The following is a 16825-nucleotide window of genomic DNA, read 5'->3' on the forward strand; positions in this document are numbered from 1 at the left end:
CTGCGCAGGACCCCTTGAAAAAAAATGAGGACCCGTCCTTTTTAGGTCACAAGATTGCGCCAACCCCCATAGAGTAGTTTTTAAAATACACTTTTAACAGCCTAGCATTGAAAAGAAAGCCCCGGTAGGCAGAAGCTGTGATTCCGGCAAAGTTTTAAAACGAACATGTATTTTATTAACCCCAGAGGCGCCGGCAGATGTTTGGAAACGGTAGTGTTCTGCGCGGAGGCGACACATTATTTTCCCGCCCTACAAAAGCGGTTTAAGCGCGGAGTGACACGGGCAGCCCCGGCGATAACTGCAGGCGGATGCTAGGACGCCGCGGATTTAAAACATGCGCTCGAGGCGGCCAGAGCGCGTGCGTGAGGGTGTGGGGAGGACGGGAGGGGCAGCCGCGGTCTTCCGGGGGGGAGGGGCGGCGAGGCGAGGCTTGCGGGGCGGGCGCCCGCCCGGGCGGGCACGTGGGGCCCCTTCATGTTCGGCGTCGGGGCGCCCCACGCCAGCCCCCACCCCCGCCTCGGCCCCGTGGCGGTGGTCGGTTGGGAGAAAGCCCAAAACCCACCACGCGCCGCTGTCAAAGTCACGGCTCTGCTCATGGTTTCTGGGAAGTGCTAGAAACATGGCCATAAAGAGAATGGCGTCCATTTACATAATGCTTTGTCTGCATTTTGCAACTCTCTTTCGTTAAACCTGCAGAACCCCCACCTCCTGCGCGGTGTCGTTTTAGTCGCTGCCGCCTCGTCAGACATTTAACACAATGGCGTGCATCTTGGGGGACCGCATTTACCCCTGCCCTGGGGAGCTCCTGCGGTTTTCCCTGCGCGAGTTACTCTCCCGCTGCTGCTTTTCGGCTCTTTCCCCGCTCGGTGCAGCCACGGCGCCCACGCTCTCCGGGGGCGGCCCCCAACAGGGCCCGCCATCTTGGAGGGCCTTTCTTGCCGTGTGTGGAGCCGCGCGTTCCTCCCGGTAAAGAAAGGTCTCTGGGCCCCTTGGGGCGCCAGTTGTGATTTCTGCCCCTTCCCCTTTTCTTCGGCTGAGCCAGACAGAAAAGGCCGAGTGCGCGGGGTGCTTCAGGATCCTTCAGGGAAAGCGGCTAACGTGGCGGTCCTTCCCCCCCCCCCTTTCTTTCCCGTGGGGGTGGCCGCCATGTTTCCTGAACACAAAATGGCGACACGTGGCCTATATTCGTCGCCAACGAGTCGGGCTGAAAGCTCTAGAACGCGGCCGCCCCCCGTTTCCCCCTTCCCGCCCGTGAGCCGGGGCCTTCCCCGCGCAGCGAGTGCGCTGACCAGATTGGGTTGAAACCCCGCAGGCTGGTCCCAGCCTCAGCGGGGGAATTTTAATACATTTCTCTCATTAATTTGAAACGGGAACGCAAATAACTGTAAAATGTAGTCATCATACCGAGTCTTTCGCTCATTTCGTTTAATAATGGATGGGGGGGGCAGTACCAATGCATAATTTGGGCCCTCAGTACCAAAACATTTAGGAATCACTACTTGTAAAGAATGAGATGGGAAATTATTTCTTTCCTAGACTTCTAGAATAGGCTATTGTGCTAAAGAGGTAAAGAAATGGTATTATAAAGCTTCTTTTAAAAGAAGGCAATTTCCATGAAGCGACTGGGATACCTGTGAGCTGGCCAGTGAACCTCAATTTGCCGTAGTTGTTGACTTGGAGGCCAGAAGGGACAGACATTTACTGTGCATTTACCAGTGCCAGATCCTGTGCTAGCCATTTTACTGCATAATGTCTTTAATTTTTACAATGACCCTGTGAGGTACGTCTTATCTCTCTTTTTTTTTAGCAGATGAAATCACTTAGGCCAGAGAGGTGCAGTGACTAATTCAAGGTCACACAGTGTTGAGGATGGAATCCAGACCTGATACAGTTATTGGTGAGCACATTTCCGAATTTTTCTCTAAGTCAGGGTTTTGAATTTAAATGCTATTTGGACGTTTAAGTGGGCTTGTTATTTCAAGGAACCCCTCAGGTAACTTTGTTGCATGGTCACCCCCTATTTGTATCTTTTTGGGGATTCCCAGTTTTTCCTGGTGTGAGCTATGCCTGTGAGGAGCTCAGAGGCTATTTTTTTTTTTTATGAGTTGCCTGGGTGAGGATAGAGAGAAGTGATTCAGCCCTGCATAAAGGCACAAGTATCTGTCAGTCCAGCCTGGTCTGTGGCGCATTTGAGTCTACCTGGCTCTGTGGGAGTAGGCAATTTCTCTGACTCACTTGCGTCCTTCAGCTACCCATGGGCATGACTTTTGCCTTCCCCATCCCAACCTCCACCCAGGTAAAAATAAATAAATTTACTCTGGCACCATGCCTCTATTTCTCTGCAGATATTGACAGAGCATGACAGAGTGGTAGATAAGTCATGGTCTGTGGACTTTTCAGTTCAATGTAACAAATAACTTGTGGACCAAGCAACAAATATGTGCTGAAATAGGGCTATGCTTGTATGGGTATTAAGAGGTGGAGAGAAGGGCTTTTTGCTTCCTTTAACTTACACTAATATTGTATATTAGACTTTCCAGAGTGCTTTCATATTACCTTAGGTAATCCTACAAACAACTTTAACAGGTAGGTACATAACAGCAACAATGACAGTCATAGCACTAAGTGCTTACTGTGTGCCAGGCACTGTTTGAACCTTTATTTTGTGTGTTAATTCAGTGGTTCTCACATTTTTAAAAGCAAACCACCATGAGAAGTATATTTTATGTAATTGAAACATATATGCACACATATAGATAAAGGAAACAAAATTTTTGCAAAACAGTACTTATTCATACTACATGCAATGTACTCTGGTAAATTGTTGTCTTCTTTACATTAAAAAAAAAAGAGGCACACATCACACTAAAGGATGAAAAACCCATTATCAGGTTGTGACCAGTATGATTAATCTACACATTTAAACCTCACAAATCCTCCTGAGATGGGGGTGATGTTATTTCCATTTAAACAGAGGTACAAAGAAGGATTTATCTAAGGTCACACAGCTGTTAAGTGGTAAAACGAAGATTTGGATCGAGGCAATTTGAGCCCAGAGCCTATATACTTAACCACTAAGGTAGACCGTCTGTGGTCTCTTTAGAGGGCCTTATCTTGTAGAGAGACAGTTGATCTTAGTAAATGTTAAAAACTTAGGAGACAACAAAAGGACTAAATTGCATATAATCAAGAATTATCCTGATTCAAAGCATTCTGGTCCTCTAAATCTGCCACCTGTTTCTTTTCCCTAAAGAAAATTTTACCCACTGGGTCTGTCTTCCCAAGACTGCAATTTTAAGCCTTTTTTGGCAGGCATATTTCTTTTTTTTTTTTTAACATCTTTATTGGAGTATAATTGCTTTGCAATGGTGTGTTAGTTTCTGCTTTATAACAAAGTGTATCAGCCATACATATACATATATCCCCATATCTCCTCCCTCTTGCGTCTCCCTCCCACCCTCCCTATCCCACCAACTCTAGGTAGTCACAAAGCACCGAGCTGATCTCCCTGTGCTATGCGGCTGCTTCCCACTAGCTATCTATTTTACATTTGGTAGTGTATATATGTCCATGCCACTCTCTCACTTCATCTCAGCCTGTCCTTCCCCCTCCCCATGTCCTCAAGTCTGTTCTCTATGTCTGCATCTTCATTTCTGTCCTGCCCCTAAGTTCTTCAGAACCTTTTTTTTTTTTTTTCCCCCCCCACCCCTGGTACGCGGGCCTCTCACTGCTGTGGCCTCTCCCATTGCCGGAGCACAGGCTCCGGACGCGCAGGCTCCGGACGCGCAGGCCCAGCGGCCATGGCTCACGGGCCCAGCCGCTCCGCGGCATGTGGGATCCTCCTGGACCAGGGCACGAACCTGCGTCCCCTGCATCGGCAGGCGGACGCTCAACCCCTGCGCCACCAGGGAGGTCCCCAGAACCTTTTTTTTTTTAGATTCCATATATATGTGTTAGCATACAGTATTTGTTTTTCTCTTTCTGACTTACTTCACTCTGTATGACAGTCTTTAGGTCCATGCACCTCACTACAAATAACTTAGTTTCGTTTCTTTTTATGGGTGAGTAATATTCCATTGTATATATGTGCCACATCTTCTTTATCCATTCATCTGTTGATGGACACATAGGTTGCTTCCATGTCCTGGCTGTTGTAAATAGAGCTGCAGTGAACATTGTGGTACATGACTGTTTTTGAATTATGGTTTTCTCAGGGTATATGCCCAGTAGTGGGATTGCTGGGTCATATGGTAGTTCTATTTTTAGTTCTTTGAGGAACCTCCATACTGTTCTCCATAGTGGCTGTATCAATTTACATTCCCACCAACAGTGCAAGAGGGTTCCCTTTTCTCCACACCCTCTCCAGCATTTATTGTTTGTAGATTGTTTTTTAATTTAATTAATTAATTTATTTTAGTTTTGGCTGTGTTGGGTCTTCATTGCTGTGCGCGGGCCTTCTCTAGTTGCAGCAAGCGGGGGCTACTCTTGGTTGTGATGCACGGGCTTCTCATTGTGGTGGCTTCTCTTGTTGCGGAGCACGGGCTCTAGGCTTGTGGGCTTCAGTAGTTGAGGCACACGGGATCAGTAGTTGTGGATCACAGGCTCTAGAGCGCAGGCCCAATAGTTGTGGCACACGGGCATAATTGCTCCGCGGCATGTGGGATCTTCCTGGACCAAGGCTCAAACTCTGTGTCCCCTGCATTGGCAGATGGATTCTTAACCACTGCGCCACCAGGGAAGTCTCTGTAGATTTTTTTGATGATGGCCATTCTGACTGGTGTGAGGTGGTACCTCATTGTAGCTTTGATTTGCATTTCTCTGATGATTAGTGATGTTAAGCATCCTTTCATGTGTTTGTTGGCAATCTGCATATCTTCTTTGGAGAAATGTCTTTTTAGGTCTTCTGCCCATTTTTGGATTGGGTTGCTTGCTTCTTTAATATTGAGCTGCATGAGCTGCTTGTATATTTTGGAGATTAATCCTTTGTCAGTTGCTTCGTTTGCAAATATTTTCTCCCATTCGGAGGGTTGTCTTTTTGTGTTGTTTATGGTTTCCTTTGCTGTGCAAAAGCTTTTAAGTTTCATTAGGTCCCATTTGTTTATTTTTGTTTTTATTTCTATTTCTCTAGGAGGTGGGTCAAAAAGGATCTTGCTGTGATTTATGTCACAGAGTGTTCTGCCTATGTTTTCCTCTAAGAGTTTTATAGTGTCTGGCCTTACATTTAGGTCTTTAATCCATTTTGAGTTTATTTTTGAGTTTATTTTTGTATGGTGTTAGGGAGTGTTCTAATTTCATTCTTTTACGTGGAGCTGTCCAGTTTTCCCAGCACCACTTATTGAAGAGGCTGTCTTTTCTCCATTGTACATTCTTGCCTCCTTTATCAAAGATGAGGTGACTGTATGTGCGTGGGTTTATCTCTGGGCTTTCTATCCTGTTCCATTGATCTATATTTCTGTTTTTTTTGCCAATAGCATTCTGTCTTCATTACTGTACCTTTGTAGTATAGTCTGAAGTCTGGGAGCCTGATTCCTCCAGCTCCGTTTTTCTTTCTCAAGATTGCTTTGGTTATTTGGGGTCTTTTTGTGTTTACATACAAATTGTGAAATTTTTTTGTTCTAGTTCTGTGAAAAATGCCAGTGGTAGTTTGATAGGGATTGCATTGAATCTGTAGATTGCTTTGGGTAGTATAGTCATTTTCACAATCTTGATTCTTCCAATCCAAGAACATGTTATATCTCTCTGTCTGTTTGTATCATCTTTAATTTCTTTCATCAGTGCCTTACAGTTTTCTGCATACAGGTCTTTTGTCTCCTTAGGTAGGTTTATTCCTAAGTATTTTATTCTTTTTGTTGCAATGGTAAATGGGAGTGTTTCCTTAATTTCTATTTCAGATTTTTCATCATTAGTGTATAGGAAGGCAAGAGATTTCTGTGCATTACTTTTGTATCCTGCTACTTTACCGCATTCATTGATTAGCTCTAGTAGTTTTCTGGTAGCATCTTTAGGATTCTCTATGTATAGTATCATGTCATCTGCAAACAGTGACAGTTTTACCTCTTCTTTTCCAATTTGTATTCCTTTTATTTCTTTTTTGTTTCTGATTGCTGTGGCTAAAACTTCCAAAACTATGGTGAATAATAGTGGTGAGAGTAGACAGCCTTTTCTTGTTCCTGATCTTGGTGGAAATGGTTTCAGTTTTTCACCATTGAGAATGATGTTTGCCGTGGGTTTGTCATATATGGCCTTTATTATGTTGAGGTAGGTTCCCTCTATGCCCACTTTCTGGAGAGTTTTTATCAGAAATGGGTGTTGAATTTTGTTGAAAGCTTTTTCTGCATCTATTGAGATGATCATATGGTTTTTCTCCTTCAGTCTGTTAATATGGTGTATCACATTGATTGATTTGTGTATATTGAAGAATCCTTGATTCCCTGGGAAACCCCCCTTGATCATGGTGTATGATCCGTTTAATGTGCTGTTGGATTCTGTTTGCTAGTATTTTGTTGATGATTTTTGCATTTATGTTCATCAGTGCTATTGGCCTCTAGTTTTCTTTCTTTGTGGCATCTTTATCTGGTTTTGGTATCAGGGTGATGGAAGCATTGTAGAATGAGATTGGGAGTGTTCCTCCCTCTGCTATATTTTGGAAGAGTTTGAGAAGGATAGGCGTTAGCTCTTCTCTAAATGTTTGATAGAATTCGCCTGTGAAGCCATCTGGTCCTTGGCTTTTGTTTGTTGGAAGATTTTTAATCACAGTTTCAATTTCAGCGCTTGTGATTGGTCTGTTTATATTTTCTATTTCTTCCTGGTTCAGTCTCGGAAGGTTGTGCTTTTCTAAGAATTTGTCCATTTCTTCCAGGTTGTCCATTTTATTGGCATATAGTTGCTTGTAGCAATCTCTCATGATCCTTTGTAATTCTGCAGCAGACATATTTCTTTAATCTCTTGGTGTCTGAGTATCTCCAGGACTCCTCTCACTTTCCCAATGAAGTCTTCCCTTTCCCAGCTCTCAGCACCGCCTGCATCAGTCTTACAGCCCCTCCCTTGGGTAGCCCACATTTAGGCTGTTGATGAAATTGTAATGTGTCTTGGTGTTGATAATGTGTTGTAAGGGCCTCGGGTGCTTTGGGTGACCCTGAGATCTGGCAAAGAGGGTACTGGACTTGAGAATTGGTGGCTCTGGCCCCTAGCTCCAGCTCTGCCACTAACTAGCTTTGAAAGTTCTACAATTCAGTTCATTTATCTGGGCCTCAGTTTTCCCATCTGTAAAACAAGATTAAATGCTCTCTAAGGCCGTTTCTAATTCTGTCCAGGGAGTGATGATATTTGATGATCTTGGTTATTTATCCCTGGGAGGGAGGATTGGGTAAATGTTTTACTCACTTATGGTAAATTCTCCACTCCCTTCCTCAGGCCTGCCTTATCTTGCAGATATGTGAGTGAATTCCACACCACCCATTTTACAGATGAAGCCACTGAGATACAGAGCAACTGACTAAATAGTCACCACCCCACTCCTGGATCCTCACATGACACTTCTCCCAGGTTGGTTAAAGGGTTTAACAAGGTTGGGAAGGTGAGTCAGGCTTACACTTTAGAAGTTGAACCACAGGGTTTTTGCTTCCTCTTACCACATTGGCGTGTTATATAAAACTTTTCAAAGTGTTATTTAATCATCACAGTCAACTTTGCCAGGGAGATATTATTATGCCCATTTTATGAAAGAACCGTCTTTGGATCAGAGTAGTAGAATGACTTGCCCAAGGTTACACAGCTTGTTAGGACCTGAGCTTAGGCCTCTTGACTCCTAGTTGTGGATTGTTCCTTTCCTTGGCTTCTGATGTTTGTGGCACTGACTTTAACACATGGAATAACTTTATCTTAAATTCAAAGAGCTTTCTATCCAGTATTTATTTTTCTGTCCCTGAACATCCAATTCACTTATGTTAGGTTACTGACTCTTTTGGTTCAAGAGAATCTCCTCTCTCTGGTTCTTTAATGTTTACATTTATGGGTTTGGGAAGTGGTAGGAATGAGACTAGGTTCCCTGGGGGCAGGAACCACCTTTTTTTTTTTCCCCCAACCCTACCTGGCCCAGCAATTATTCTGTAGCTTTTGAAATTTGTCCCATCAACATGCAGCATTTTTCCCCAAAACATGGTTTCTTTTCCTCTTTGCCCTTCATATTTAGCTTCCCATTTCTCTTTTATTTAAAATTATTGTAAATTAAGAGGACCTTTACCCTATTTCCAGGATACTAGAGAGTGAAGTTTAGAAACATGTCTTACCCACTGTGGATAGTAACAATTTGACCTCACATGCTGATAACCCTGTGCTGCTGTTAGGGGGTCGCTACTTGGTTTCCTCAGAAACAGCAGAAATATGTTGGTGTGCTTTACAGAAGTGACCAGGATATACAGCAACATCCTTGGCCTAAGTTCTCCCAGTTGGGCAAAGCATTGCTCATGTATTCCTCAGGGTCATTTTAACTAAAATAAGGCCTGGAGAACAGAGTGCAAAGAAAAGTTAAAAGGAAAATGAGAACAGAATGCAAATGCAAAGTATAGAATGAGAAGAAGTGGGAAAAGGTAAGTAAAGCAAAGAGAGAAAAGGATAGGGCAGAGGGAACTTCACTGGTGGTCCAGTGGTTAAGAATCCACCTTCCAATGCAGGGGACGAGGGCTCGATCCCTGGTCAGGGAACTAAGAGCCTATATACCGCAGGCCAACTAAGCCCATGTACCATAACTGGAGAGCCTGTGTGCTGCAACTACAGAGCCCACACGTTCTGGAACCTGCGTGCCATAATTAGAAGCCTGTGGGCCACAACGAAGTGTCCCATGTACCACAACTAAGTCCCGAAGCAGCCAAAAATAAATAAATAGATATTAAAACAAAACAAACAAAAGAAGAATAGGGCAAAGAGGAGAATACAGAATCAGTGGAAGGGAGGTGAAGAGAGCAATCCAGAGGTCCATTAGCCTCTCGTATGGTGTGGGACAAATCAAGGAAGAGCAGCTAGTATGATAACTCCTCCTGATCTGATTTTGACCAGCACATATCTTTTCTTATCCTCTATTTCCAGTGCCAGGTAGGGGAAATTTCTGTTTCTGCTATCAATTGGGGATGTGAATAGATGCCAGTAATTTTCTTTTCTTTTCTTTCTTTCTTTTTTTTTTTTTTTAGCACTGAATCCTAACCCCTAGGCTGCCAGGGCACTCCCTGTTTTATTTTTATTGACGTATAGTTGATTTACAATGTTGTGTTAGTAAGAAACTGTTATAAATATGTATGCATTCTTTTTTATATTCTTTTTCATTATGGTTTATCACAGGTTATTGAATATAGTTCCCTGTGCTATACAGTAGGACCTTGTAGTTTACCCATTCTATATGTAATAGTTGGCATCTGCTAACCCCAAACTCCCAATCCATCCCTCCCCCCCCCCCACCCCCACCCCCCCTTGGCAACCACAAGCCTGTTTTCTGTGTCTGTGAGTCTGTTCCTGTTTTGTAGATAGGTTCATTTGTGTCATATTTTAGATTCCACATATAAGTGATATCATATGGTATTTGTCTTTCTCTTTCTGGCTTACTTCACTTAGTATGATAATCTCTGAGTCCATCCATGTTGCTGCAAATGGCATTATTTCATTCTTTTTTATTGCTGTGTAGTATTCCATTGTGTGTGTGTACCACGTCCTCTTTATCCATTCAGCTGTCGATGGACAGTGACGTTTCCACGTCTTGGCTATTGTGAGTAGTGCTGTTGTGAACATAGGGGTGCATGTATCTTTTCGAATTACAGTTTTGTGTGTGGATATATGCTCAGGAGTGTGATTGCTGGATCATATAGACACCAGTAATTTTTATATTAGCTTCAGTTCACCTGGTTTATCAAGGAAAATATGCTACAAAAATCACGTAAGGTATTCTGGGTCAAGTTTCATGTTATTCTTTCATTCAGCAGACACTTGATTGTTTGATATGTTTCAGACACTGAGGCTATAAAAATTAATGAGATATTGTCCTTGCCCTCAAGATGTTTATGGTCTGGAGAGGTAGACAGAGAAGTAAACAGATTCACAGTATAATGTGTTGAAGTATTGGGATATGAGTAAGCTGTGGTGCTTACCAACCTGTGGTGTTACGGGTTCAGATGAGGGCCCTTGATTCAGCCTTGGAGGGGATCTGGGAAGGCCGCCTAGAGAAGTTGTCATTCAGGCTGAGTCCCAAGTTGGCAAATTGCATGGTGGAGGGCAGGGAAGGGTATTCCTCCCAAAGGCAGAGAGCTCCGTCCTTTCAGAAGTTGTAGCCCTTTCATGAAGGATGTTTGCATGATCCAGTTTTTGGTGATTATTGTTCTGCTTCAGAAGTGTAGATTATTGAGACATGACTCTGTTCGCTAGAGCACTGGTCCCCAACCTTTTTGGCACCAGGGACCGGTCTCGTGGAAGACAGTTTTTCTACGGATGGGGTGGGGGGGAATGGTTTCGGGATGATTCAAAAGCATTACATTTATCATGCACTTTATTTCTATTATTATTATATTGAAATATATAATGAAATAATTATACAACTCACAATAATGCTGACAGGAGGCAGAGCTCAGGCGGTAATGTGAGCGATAGGGAACGGCTGTAGAGACAGGTGAAGCTTCGCTCTCTTGCCTGCCACTCACCTCCTGCTGTGCTGCCTGGTTCCTAACCAGTACTGGTCTGTGGCCCCGGGGGTTGGGGACCCCTGCGCTAGAGCATGGAAAGTTAAAGTACTTATTTTGTAGCAATAATTCTCTTTTAAGGTGAAGACACTAGAAATCGCACTTCCTATCTAGAGATTTTAAGGACAAAATGTAAACAAAGTACAGCCTATGAATTAGCAAATAATTACTAACCCTTTGTACAGTAAAAGCAGCTACGATAGGCAGCATATCCCTTTCTCATCCAACTTTTGGATTTTATTGTGTTCTGCTTTGTTTATAAGGGGATGTGTGTGGAAATTTAGGGTCTTTGTTTAGCTGCTTAGGATGTTTGAGTTAGGAAGGAGGAAAATGAGTTGAAGAATAATTGCTACTTTATGGCAGAACAAAAGAAATACATTTAAATAGCTCATTTCTCTGATCCCACCTACTGAACACAAGTAAGACTTGGTCGCGGACATTATTTCAGAGAGACAGTTAACTTCAACCAGATAAAGCATTTACTCAACATTATTCACTGTGTAAAGTCTGCCGTGTCCATATTAAGAGCATTGATTTTGTTTTTTGAGATGCAGATATAGCTGCATTAAACAGAAACCTTATGTGTATTCGTTGGACAATACTGGGATTTTACCTAGATTAAAAGAAAAAGTGTTATGTGTGGATTAGGGAGGAATGCTTAGAAAATAGTACATAGATTCAGTGGTCATTTCTTAGTCATCTTCTTGATCTCTCAGTAGTATTTGACACTTCCTCCTCACACACTAGTTTCACTTGGCTTCCAGGATGCCACTCCCTTGGTTCTCCTTCTACCTCAGGAGCCCCTTCTTCTCAAACTCCCATGTACCGCCCCACCCTTTTGGCTGTTTTCTTATCTCCTCAGCCTCCAATGATGGAGTACTCAAATCAGTCCTTGGATCACTTCTCTGTCTACACTCATTTACTAAGTGCTCTCTTTTAAGAATTTAAATATCATTTATACCCTGAGAATTCTCAGGTATATATTACCAGCTTGAATGTCTTCCTGTGAACTCAGGACTCTTCTATTCAGCTGCCTACAGGATATCTCCACTTGTGTATGTAATAGCTTCTTTTTTTAAAATTAATTAATTTATTTTCGGCCGTGTTGGGTCTTCATTGCTACATGCGGGCTTTCTCTAGTTGTGGTAAACGGGGGCTCCTCTTCGTTGCAGTGCGTGGGCTTCTCATTGCGGTGGCTTCTCTTGTTGAAGAGCATGGGCTCTAGGCACACGGGCTTCAGTAGTTGTGGCACGTGGGCTCAGTAGTTGCGGCACAGGCGCATGGGCTTAGTTGCTCTGCGGCCTGGGGGATCTTCCCGGACCAGGGCTCAAACTCGTGTCCCCTGCATTGGCAGGCGGATTCTTAACCACTGCGCCATCAGGGAAGTCTTGTAATAGCTTCTTGAACTTAAAATATTCAAAACATTAATCCTGGAACTTCTCTCAAACCTGTACCTCTGGCAGTTTCTCCCCGTCTCAGTTTCAGTTATATTGAGGACTCTCTCTTGACTCTGTTTTTTCTCTTTCTCTCATCATCCAATAGCTCTACCTTAAAATGCACCCAGGGTTTGAACACTTCTTACCCCCTTCCCTGCTACTATTGCAATAGCCTTCTAAATGTTCTTCCTCCTTTTGCTCTTGGTCTCCCCCAGTCTAATCTTTTTTTTTTTAACATCTTTATTGGACTATAATTGCTTTACAATGGTGTGTTAATTTCTGCTTTATAACAAAGTGAATCAGCTATACATATACATATATCCCCATATCTCTTCCCTCTTGCATCTCCCTCCCTCCCACCCTCCCTACCCCACCCCTCTAGGTGGTCACAAAGCACCCAGCTGATCTCCCTGTGCTCTGCGGCTTCTTCCCACTAGCTATTGGTATTACATTTGGTAGTGTATATATGTCCATGTCACTCTCTCTCACTTTGTCCCAGCTTACCCTTCCCCCTCCCCGTGTCCTCAAGTCCCTTCTCTAGTAGGTCTGTGTCTTTATTCCCATCCTGCCTCTAGGTTCTTCATGACCTTTTTATTTATTTATTTATTTAATTTTGCAGTATGCGGGCCTCTCACTGTTGTGGCCTCTCCCTTTGCGGAGCACAGGCTCCGGACACGCAGGCTCGGCGGACATGGCCCACATGCCCAGCCACTCCGCGGCATGTGGTATCTTCCCAGACTGGGGCACGAACCCACGTCCCCTGCATCGGCAAGCAGACACTCAACCACTGCGCCACCAGGGAAGCCCTTTTTTTTTCTTTTTTTAAGATTCCATATATATATTTTAGCATATGGTATTTGTTTTTCTCTTTCTGACTTACTTCACTCTGCATGACAGACTCTAGGTCCATCCACCTCACCTCAAATAACTCAATGTCATTTCCTTTTTGGCTGAGTAATATTCCATTGTATATATGTGCCACATCTTCTTTATCCATTCATCTGTCATTGGACACTTAAGTTGCTTCCATGTCCTGGCTATTGTAAATAGAGCTGCAGTGAACATTGTGGTACATGACTCTTTTTGAATTATGGTTTTCTCAGGGGCCCCCGTCTAATCTTAACAGTGACCAGTATAATCTTGTTACGTGTATATCACATCATACCACTCTGCTGAAAACTATCCACGGGGTCCCACCCAGATTAAAAACTAAAGTCCTTCAAGTGATCTACAAGGCTGCATGGGATCTTCAACATCACCCTCTCCCAGCTGCTCTGACCTCATCATCTATCACTTTCCCTTTGTGCTCTGGCCACACTGGTCTCCTTGCTGCTCCAACATGCCAAGCCTTGGGACCTTTGTAGTTGTTTTTTCTGGAACACTTATTCCAGATGTCAATGTGGCCTCCTCTGTTACCTCCTTCAGGTTTCTGCCCAACTGTCACCTAATCTAAGCATTCCTTGACCATACTATTTAAAGTAAAAGCCATCTCCTGCTCTCTGCCTTCCTTGTTTCCCTTCCCTGCTTTATTTTTCTCCACAGAACTTATTACTTACTATTTGACATACTATTCATTCATTCATTCATTCATTGTTTAGATATTTTGAGTGCTGCCTACTGTGTGCCAGGCACTGTTCTAGGAACTCTCTACTATAGTTTATTATTTGTCACCCATGACTAGAATGTAAATTTCATCCACTTTGTTTTGCTCATTGCTATATCCCCACCTCCTAGAACAATACCTAGCACATAGGAGTTGAATGAATAAATTTATTCTTTTTTTAAAAATTTATTTATTTTTTGGCTGTGTTGGGTCTTAGTGGCAGCATGTGGGATCTTTCTTTGTGGCGAGTGGACTCCTCATTGTGGCGCACAGGCTTTTCCCTAGTTGTGGCACATGGGCTCCAGAGCACGTGGGCTCAGTAGTTGCAGCATGTGGGCTTAGTTGCCCTGTGGCATGTGGGATCTTAGTTCCCCTACCAGAGATCGAACCCACGTCCCCTGCATTGGAAGGCGGATTCTTAACCAGTGGACCACCAGGGAAGTCCCAAATTTATTCATTTTTAAACAAAAATGTATTGAATAAATAGAAGGTTGTGTACCAGTTAATGAGGGAAAGATCTGTATGAACAAGACATTGTTCCTGCCCTCAAGTTGCCCACTCTAAAAAACACTTACTTTGAACTGTGCTCTCTAGCAGGATAAAGTGATACATCATTTTGGAATTGGGGAGGTAAGAACTGGTGTGCAGGGGTATGGTATGGATATCTTCAGAGATGAAGTCCTGCTTTGTTAGGCTTATCAATAATTTGCACTGTTTCTGGGAGGGCAGGATTGATGATAGCTCACTGCATTACTGGCTTTTTGGGTTACAACATCTCTTCTTACCTTGTTAGAGCAACAGTTTCTTAAAAATCCCATTATCAGTCTTGGTTCTTTTTAACCTTCAAGGAACCATCTGTCATAACCACTTCCTCTCAGGCTGAGAGAAGGAGTTTACTATCTTTACCTTCCTCCATATCTGAAAGTTCCTTTCCAGAGACCCTGGCCATCCACTTACCAGCTGTACGGTCGTGAACCTCTCTGAACCTCAGTTTCTGTGCTTGTCAAATGGAGATAATGATGAATGATATCAATCTTACTTCTTGTGAGGATTAAGTGACTAAATAATCTACTGGTTTTGAGAACAGCAGAGTGGAAAGGGGAAGGAGGTAGAGAACAATTTTTTAAAAATAGTGTATATCTGTGCTTTATTTATTTTTAAAAATATTTATTTTTCTTTTTGGCTGTGTCAGGTCTTAGTTGCAGCATGCGGGATCTTTGTTGCAGCGTGTGAGCTCTTTAGCTGTGGCGTGTGGGCTCTGTAGTTGTGGCACGTGGGTTCCAGAGCGTGTGGGTTCTGTAGTTGGGGCACGTGGGCTCTCTAGTTGTGGTGCGTGGGCTTAGTTGCCCTGCGCCATGTGGGATCTTAGTTCCCCAACCAGGGATCTAACCCGTGTCTCCTGCATTGGAAGGCAGATTCTTTTTTTTTTTTTTTGGAAGGCAGATTCTTTTTTTTTTTTTTGGAAGGCAGATTCTTAATCACGGGACCACCAGGGAAGTCTGATCTGTGCTTTATTTTGAAAAATATAATAAGCGTGTGTTTCTTTTCTAATGAGAGTAGTGAAGATTTTATTTTTTAAAAACAGACTTTAATATATATTTTTTTATAGAGTAGCAGGTTTATAGAAAATATTTCCTTGCCTCTGCACCCAGATACTTACTGCTGTATTTCACGAGGGAAATGAAATACTAGAACCTCACTGCAGGCTGCCCAGTGACCTGGTTGGTATCTAGGTAGGAAAGCAACCATTTCCCTTTAGGTGAAATTAGAACTCAGGAGGTAGTAGTATTTGAGAGTCTCAAAGGGATTGATGATGATGATAATGACAACAATAGTAATAATGGTAATGGGGAACCTTGATGAACAAGGAAGGCCCTGCGCTAAGCACCTTATATGGATTGGCTTATTTTAACAACATAACCATATGAAGCTGGTACTATGAAGTAGAGCAGCGTAGGAGGAGGGAGCATAGACTCTGAGGTCAGACCTCCTGTATTGACATCTCAACTTTGCCAGTAACTAGCCATGTGGCCTTGAATAAGAAGACTGTGCCTCATTTTCCTCATCTGTTAAAATGGGGGTACTAAGGTACCAGCCTCATAAGGTGTTTGTGATGATTAAGTAATGTAAGCCATGTAAAGTGCTTAATGTTGCGCTTGGCACATAGAAAGTGCTCACCAGATGTCAGCTGTTATCATAATCAAAATACCTGTTATTCTCATTTAACAGATGGAGAAATAAAGGCTTAGGGAGAGGTAAGGTAATTTGCTTAAGTGATACAGCAAATAAATGATGGAACAGGAATTTGCATTTCAGGCCGTCAAACTCCAGAGCTCTTGTTCTTAACCTTTACACTATACCACCCGTCGTGGGTTAAGAGGAGGAGACTGGACCCACAAGAATTACATTTTGGGTTTGGACCTCCCTAATCTTTATTTGTGATCTTAAATATCTTATCACTATAGCATGTACTTGGTTATTCTCTGAGTTGACTCTTTCCTGGATCCAAAGAAATGAATGAGTGATGGGTTAGTTGTAGTCTTCCCCTGCTAGGGATTGGGTGTTCCTGGCCAGGACCAGGAAATGGAGCTAAACAAATATGCTTGTTCTTCCCAGTGCTCTTTGGACCAGAAGTAGGGGCTTGTCTGGTCTCATTTGTTATTATGATTGTTTCTTCTTAATGCAACTAGTAATGATGAGAAACAGAGGAAGCAGTATACACATTGAGCACTTTCTGTGTGCCATGCATTTTACATGGATTATCTCATCATATCCTTAAAATAACTATAAGGTAGTAACTCTTATCCCTATTTTATAGAAACAGAGAGGTTAGGAAACTTGCTTAAAGTCACTGTAAGTGGTAGAGCTGGGATTTGAATAAGCAGTCTGGCTCCAGAGTCCATGCTCTTAACCTCTGCACTCTACTGCTTCTATTTCTCTTTCACCTGTGTAAAGTACGTAGTGGGGGTCAGTAGCATGGGACTTAGGAGGGCCAGTCCTACTGAAAAATTGGAAAACTTTACTGGGCTAGGAATGAGGAGGCCTGCGATCTTGTCTTGACCCTGCCA

General features: G+C 43.1%; 1 long non-coding RNA gene across 5 annotated transcripts in view; it reads left to right on the forward strand.

The window, feature by feature from the left end:
- The first annotated feature begins 413 nt into the window (after positions 1-413).
- LOC112407206 (uncharacterized) overlaps positions 414-16825 on the forward strand; it is a 37089-nt gene continuing 20677 nt past the window's right edge. For 4 of the 5 annotated variants that reach the window (XR_003004708.1, XR_003004704.1, XR_003004707.1 and 1 more), the window contains exons 1-2: positions 414-1897; positions 7414-7545. This is a non-coding gene — a long non-coding RNA (uncharacterized LOC112407206). The remainder of the gene's footprint in view (positions 1898-7413; positions 7546-16825) is intronic. The other variant, XR_003004705.1, reaches the window with a different exon arrangement.

This window comes from Neophocaena asiaeorientalis, unplaced genomic scaffold, assembly GCF_003031525.2.
Source record: "Neophocaena asiaeorientalis asiaeorientalis breed wild unplaced genomic scaffold, Neophocaena_asiaeorientalis_V1.1 scaffold303, whole genome shotgun sequence".
Classification (NCBI taxonomy): domain Eukaryota; kingdom Metazoa; phylum Chordata; class Mammalia; order Artiodactyla; family Phocoenidae; genus Neophocaena; species Neophocaena asiaeorientalis.